Source organism: Zophobas morio, unplaced genomic scaffold, assembly GCF_036711695.1.
Source record: "Zophobas morio isolate AGI-343-1 ecotype UQ-CSIRO unplaced genomic scaffold, CSIRO_AGI_Zmor_V1 ptg000014l, whole genome shotgun sequence".
Lineage (NCBI taxonomy): Eukaryota > Metazoa > Arthropoda > Insecta > Coleoptera > Tenebrionidae > Zophobas > Zophobas morio.
In genome coordinates, this window is record NW_026972119.1 from 12,227,404 (window position 1) to 12,233,472 (window position 6,069).

Here is a 6,069-nt window from a genome sequence, read left to right on the forward strand (position 1 = left end):
AGACTCATTCATTAATTTTTTGAGTCACCTTGTATAAGCAATTCTAGAAAATATGAACACATATTTTGCAGATTTTGGACAGAATTTATTAAGCAAAATTTTAAGATGACGTCATCAACTTTTGGGCGGAGGGCGATAAAGTCATACATTTCAGAGCATTCGGTTTTGCATTTTCCAAATTCATTTTCAAAACGTTGTTATACAATGTTGATTTTTTTCCAAAAATCTGGATATTTAGGCTAAAAACTCAACACGGACTCATAAACGACAGATATAGGAGTATTTTATGAAATTCAAAACATGTGTACTATGTACAGTTTTGAGGTAATGTCATCATATTGTTGGTGGAGATGTTTAGACAAAGTTTAAAAGATCACTAATATCCAGTAGCAACTTTACTCATTAAGAATCTATTGTAAACTCTTGACTTAATTTTTAACAAATTAAATGCATAATAACAACTCTTTTAGGAAGAAAAAAAGTTGTAAACTAATGCAATTATTTTCACTAAGAATACATTACTAAATTTAATAGAACCAATGGTGTGAGAGGTTAAGTAAATCCCACATTTCTAATGCAACCTGAAGAAATTATGTTCACACGGTCACCAAAGTGATTTTTTCTTTCTTTTTGTTTCCACCTCGTACATTTCAGAATTTAATAGATAGGTGACGTGAGTCTTCGATAACTTCAGATATTTTCATAACACTAATAGTAACATAACGAATGTTCAGAAAATTCATCAAAACGCACAGATAAACACACGTGATTTATTAACCCATATTATTGTGTATAAATGACATTTGACATACATTTTATTATACGAAAAAGTCAGGTTAGATTATACCATTACTTATATTTGTCATAATATTTCCGTAAAATCAGAGCCAACTTGATGACTTTTTTTTATTGACCACCCGATACAACGGTTTATATTCAGTATCTAAATTTAATTGAGGTGAAAGCTAGACAGAAAATCATAAGACCTTGGACACTAATTTCATACTCCAAGTGTTTACAATTTTTTATTTTACATTACTCAGAAGAATTATTCGCTACCCAGCACTTTTAATTTATTTAATTCGGAGTAAGGACTCACCGTATTTATTAAACAGAAATATAAACAGACTGTATTTGATAAAATCGAGGTTTTACCGTATTCAGATTTATCTCGCTCTGAAAGCAAACAACTCTAATTTTACACCAAGTGTTGTATACTACATGTAAATTATAATGTTTCAACCTTTTTGGCCCGTGGGATCCGATGGTCATTAACGTAAGTTACAGATACCTGAAAAAGCAGTAAAGCACGGGAAAAGTTTCACTGGATTGTGAATCACACTGGAGTACCGGGGTAACTACGTAATGTGGGTGGCAGGCTTTATAAAAATAAATTCTTTAAAAATGAGACTAGAAAGTAAAAACGAAAGATTTTTCCTTTCAATAATCATTTTGATTTTGTTGTTAAAACACTGACTTTTTTTACTTGAAAACCAAAAATTTACAATAAGTTCCATCTTTGAACGAAATGCACCCTTATTTGTTGTAGGCTTAAAGCAGTTGACTTTTTCTTTTATTGTATTCATTACACTAAAACAAGACCTTTTAAACGTGACAAAACAAGAACGGTAAACTACAGAAAATCTCTTAATTGTGTAAAATTAATAAAAACTGTCTTTAGTAGCTTACTGAAAATCCACGTTTTACAAAAAATTTAAAAGAACGAACTAAAAATAGAAGTTAATTCTTGTGGCAAAATTATATGCGCTACCTGAAATTTCAAACGAACCCGCTAAAGGTATGTTAAATTTACTCCACAGAAAGTTCAGGGAATTTTATTAGAAACGTTATAAAGAATTCGCTACTTAACGAAAAATATTGTTTTCTTCAAGCTACACTGTACTTCGTACTTTATAATGCCTCAGTTGTCAGAAAAATGTTGCATCTAAAATTACCTCAAAATTCAAAAAAAATTTACCTACATTAAGCTTCAGAAGTGTTTAATTTTAAAGAGAAAGTGTCACACTACGGGTGTTGGTAGAAACCTTAAAATTGTACGTTTTTATGACGTATGTTTATATCACTTAACCCTCTCGTTGGAGTTAGGTTATGGCCTACATTAAAGTGCTTGTGTTTGACCGCAAATAAAAATATTTTTCATTTGACTATTTAGCCCATTTTGAATAAATTCCGAGTCGTAGATAAAATTTTGAACGTTACACGTTGCCTAATGCATTATTATAACACTCATGTGATTACACAAATCGGCTAAGGCCTCGTTGTGAGATAACTTCGCACTCACATGGTAATAATGCTTTTATCTCACTTCTAAAGTAAATAGCTGTAATAATGCAGGAACATTCTTAATTAATTGCAAAACCTCTGGATAGCAGAATATGCAATCAAGTGAATATTGTTGTTGCGTCATTTAAGCTACAGGCGTGGAAATTCTTGTACATAATATTTTACAAACATATTAATGAAATTTGCAACCCTGTGGCCTTCTCTCAGACGTGTTTAATTAGGATTGGTGCAACAGATTACTTCATTTTTTATTATTTTGAGTAAATAACTAACTTTTTTGCAGTCGATTATAAACTATTAGAAATCAAATATCCATAAATTGCGTAATTTTAAAAAATCCTGTTTGTTCAACGTAGAAGTAGAGGAATTTTTGCTAAATTCTAAATGAGAAAAATGTTTACAAACCGCTTCGGTTGAAAAGCTCATGGAAATTACATCGCGTCTAAAGACAAGAAAAATTGCTTTCTATTTACCACCCGAATGCATTACTCACCCTCAAATGTACAACCGAATGTCTGTGGATTTTTCTCCACGTGACATGCTTATAATTAGATTTGTCTAGGGATTATTTACCGAAAACAACATTTGTGTGTCTCGAAGCCGCAGCATGCACATTTTCAGAAGGTGCAATCTTGTCCCAGGCAGTCTTTATAGATCGCATTTCCCCTACCCGGTTGTAAAAGTGCAGTTGGCACACTTTAGATCCAACATAAATAACGTCACCTAGACCCAGACCGTAACGTCACTCCAGCCAGAAATTTGGGTTGGAAAAGATTCAGGCCAGCTTTCGTTTAGATTCAATGGGCCTCTCACTACCGCGATAATTATCCCAGGTTAAGGACCCCTTCCTATTCAAATTTAGTTGGCCATAAACTAGACAATTATCTCCAGAATCGCGCAAATTGATCGAAAGTGAAGATGGATGGACACAGAGTCGTGGGATTTCTTGAGCGGCACCACCATTCGGTAATGGACCCGAAGGAGTCGAACCTGGGCTGTTAAAATCGCCGACGAAGGATACTCTCGCAGTCGAAGCGGGTGAGGCAAAAACGGCTTGTTTAAATGACAGGTGCCACAGTTCCGGTCCCGGATCGGGCGAGATCCGGAGCGTCGTCGATGGAAGTCGCAATTTCCTCGCGGGTAAACGGCGGCAAGAAGCGGGAAGTGCAGCCGAGGTCGGGCGGGCAAAAGCCGTGCAATTAGACGATAAAGGGAGATCCGGGCAATTAGGGCCCGGTGGATCGATGCAGCATGCAGGGGCTCACCTCAGCGGTCACATCTCGTCGCCTGGCCATGTCTCATCGTCAGCGGGCACATCACACACAGACTCCTGGGGCTCCTGCAAGGTGCAGCTGGCTCCATAGGCGTGGACTGTCCGGGTTGGCGCCTATGGAGCAGTCATTCCACCCCCACCCAAACACACCCCAGGACGCGCATGGCGTTCATTGATTTTAGACCAGACGCGAGCCCCGCTTTCATGGATGTTATTTTGATATAGTATCGTGTTATGGGGCTTCTGTTATTGCGATGCCTATTTAATTTCGCGACGATGACGCTGCCGATGCACCGACGACTGCTGCTGGAGGGGTGCGTTGCACGACCACCGCTTGTCCATTTTTACGCTTTTCTACCCCCGGAACTCGATGTGCTGCTTCGCTTTCATCCGACAGGCCCAAAGTGTCACTTTTAAATAGAATATTGTGATATTAGGACTAAAAGTGATACTTTGTGTGGCAAGCCTGGATGTTTGACTGACAACCGGAGCGAGTCAAACAATCCAGGCGAGCCACCAAAGACACTTTCACTCCGTGTAGCACATTTTATTTTTTACAGGCACGGAAAACACAGGAACGAATACAATTTTTAAATTATTTGGTATTTCGAAAACGATCAAAGCGCAGCGGGGTAGCTGGCACACTTACTGTGAATATTCGCACGTACTTTTACAAATTCTACAGAAAAATTGAGAAAGTTTGAGCGTAGGTGCATGTACTTAATTTGTGTTTATTTCTGGAAAGTTTATTAGCACTGTGCAATTATGTGAAAATCAGCTGAAATGCTATAAAATTCTGGAAATAATATATCACCTTGGTCATTGATTTCGAATCAGTCAGTCAGTGAAATTATTTAAGATGTGGTCTTTAACGATAACGAGGCAAATTATAAATATAAATGCCCATTATTTGAAGCGATTCCACCACTTGATGGCCTGTGTAAGTTAAGAGAATTATTCATATTTCATCCAACTCTCACCTCCACAAATGTTTAATTTTGCTAAAAGGAGACGATTGGTGCTAGTTTTCGTGTTCTCGACGCTGTAGTTTGAACAAAGTCGTTCAGGAACTAACGAAATATTTCTCCCTACAAATTTTTGTAAAATTTCTAGCGATTCCAGTACACATTTCACAAGCTGTTTTAATTCGTTTGAAATTAATCTAGAAGCTCGACCTGAGCCCTACAAAACAAACATGGTGTTTTTACTTCCATCGGAAGACTTGCTACTTTCATGTTTTCTCGACGTTATTTCCCCTAGAGTATGAAAAAAGTGGTCTCCCGTTTCCGTCTGTCTGTCGTCTGTCTGTCTGTCCTCTGCGTCGATTTTTATTAGTTGTAGACATCCAAATTTTCGCAAAAAATATTGAAATTGTATGATTAGGTATCTTTCATACTAGTATAAGCGGCACACTAATCAGGTGACTATCTCAGATGCTGACGGGTGGCTTATTTTTTATCTTAAACTGAAACTCTTTTTATCTATGTTTCCGCTCCATAATTACAAAGTCCATGTTTCCTTGCAAAAATGTAGCATTTTAACCATATTCAAAGTTGTTTTGAAAAAATGGCTATGAAAATTAAGAAAAAAAAGGGAAAATATAAGCTCCGCCCACCCACCCGTTCTCAATTCTGATGATTTGTTTATTCGACGTAAGTTGAGGGGCGGAGCTTAATTCCAAAATCCATATTTCTCTAGAAAATTTTACCATGTTGAAAATGTTTCAAGTTTCCTGTTATGATAAGATCACATATATTAAAAAAACAGGCTAAATATAAGCCCCACCCACCCATCCGCCCGATCTCAATTCTCATGATTTTTTTATTCGTCGTGAGCCAGGGGCCGGAGCCAAATTGCAAAATCCATATTTCCTAACAAAACTTTACCATTTTAAACGTCTTTTAAGTTTCTAAGAATAGACAAAATGATCATAATTAAGATGTGGTGGGTGGGCGAGGTTTATATTTTGCCTTTTTGTTTTAATATGGGTAGACTTTTTTTCACAACATGAAATATATTTAAAATAGAAAATTTGTATAAGGAAATATCGATTTTGCAATTAGACTCCGCTCCATAATTGCAAAATCCACGTTTCCTTGCAAAAATGTACCATTTTAACCATGTTCCAAGTTTCTTGTTGCAAAAAAATGGCTATGTAAATTAAGAAAAAACAGGGAAAATATAAGCCCCGCCCACCCACCCGATCGCAATTCTGATGATTTTTTTTATTCGACGTAAGTCGAAGGGCGGACCTTAACTGCAAAATCCATATTTCTCTAGAAAATGTTACCATCTTGAACATGTTTTAAGTTTCCTTAATCCAGAAGATTATATATATTAAAAAAAAGGCTAAATATAAGCCCCACCCACCCACCCTATCTCAGTTATGATGATTTTTTTTATTCGTCGTGAGCCGTGGGGCGGAGCCTAATTACAAAATCCATATTTCCTTACAAGAACTTGTCGTTTTTAATATTTTTTCGAAAATTTGA

The 6,069-nt window shown here is 36.5% G+C and overlaps 1 protein-coding gene across 2 annotated transcripts in view; it reads right to left on the reverse strand.

Moving 5' to 3' along the window:
* Positions 1–3,659, reverse strand: part of LOC135129290 (muscarinic acetylcholine receptor DM1) — a 136,310-nt gene extending 132,651 nt beyond the window's left edge. For both annotated transcript variants that reach the window (XM_064056454.1, XM_064056455.1), the window contains exon 1: positions 3,570–3,659. The gene's annotated coding sequence lies outside the window, so the exon portion shown is untranslated. The remainder of the gene's footprint in view (positions 1–3,569) is intronic.
* Between the last annotated feature and the right edge of the window lie 2,410 nt (positions 3,660–6,069).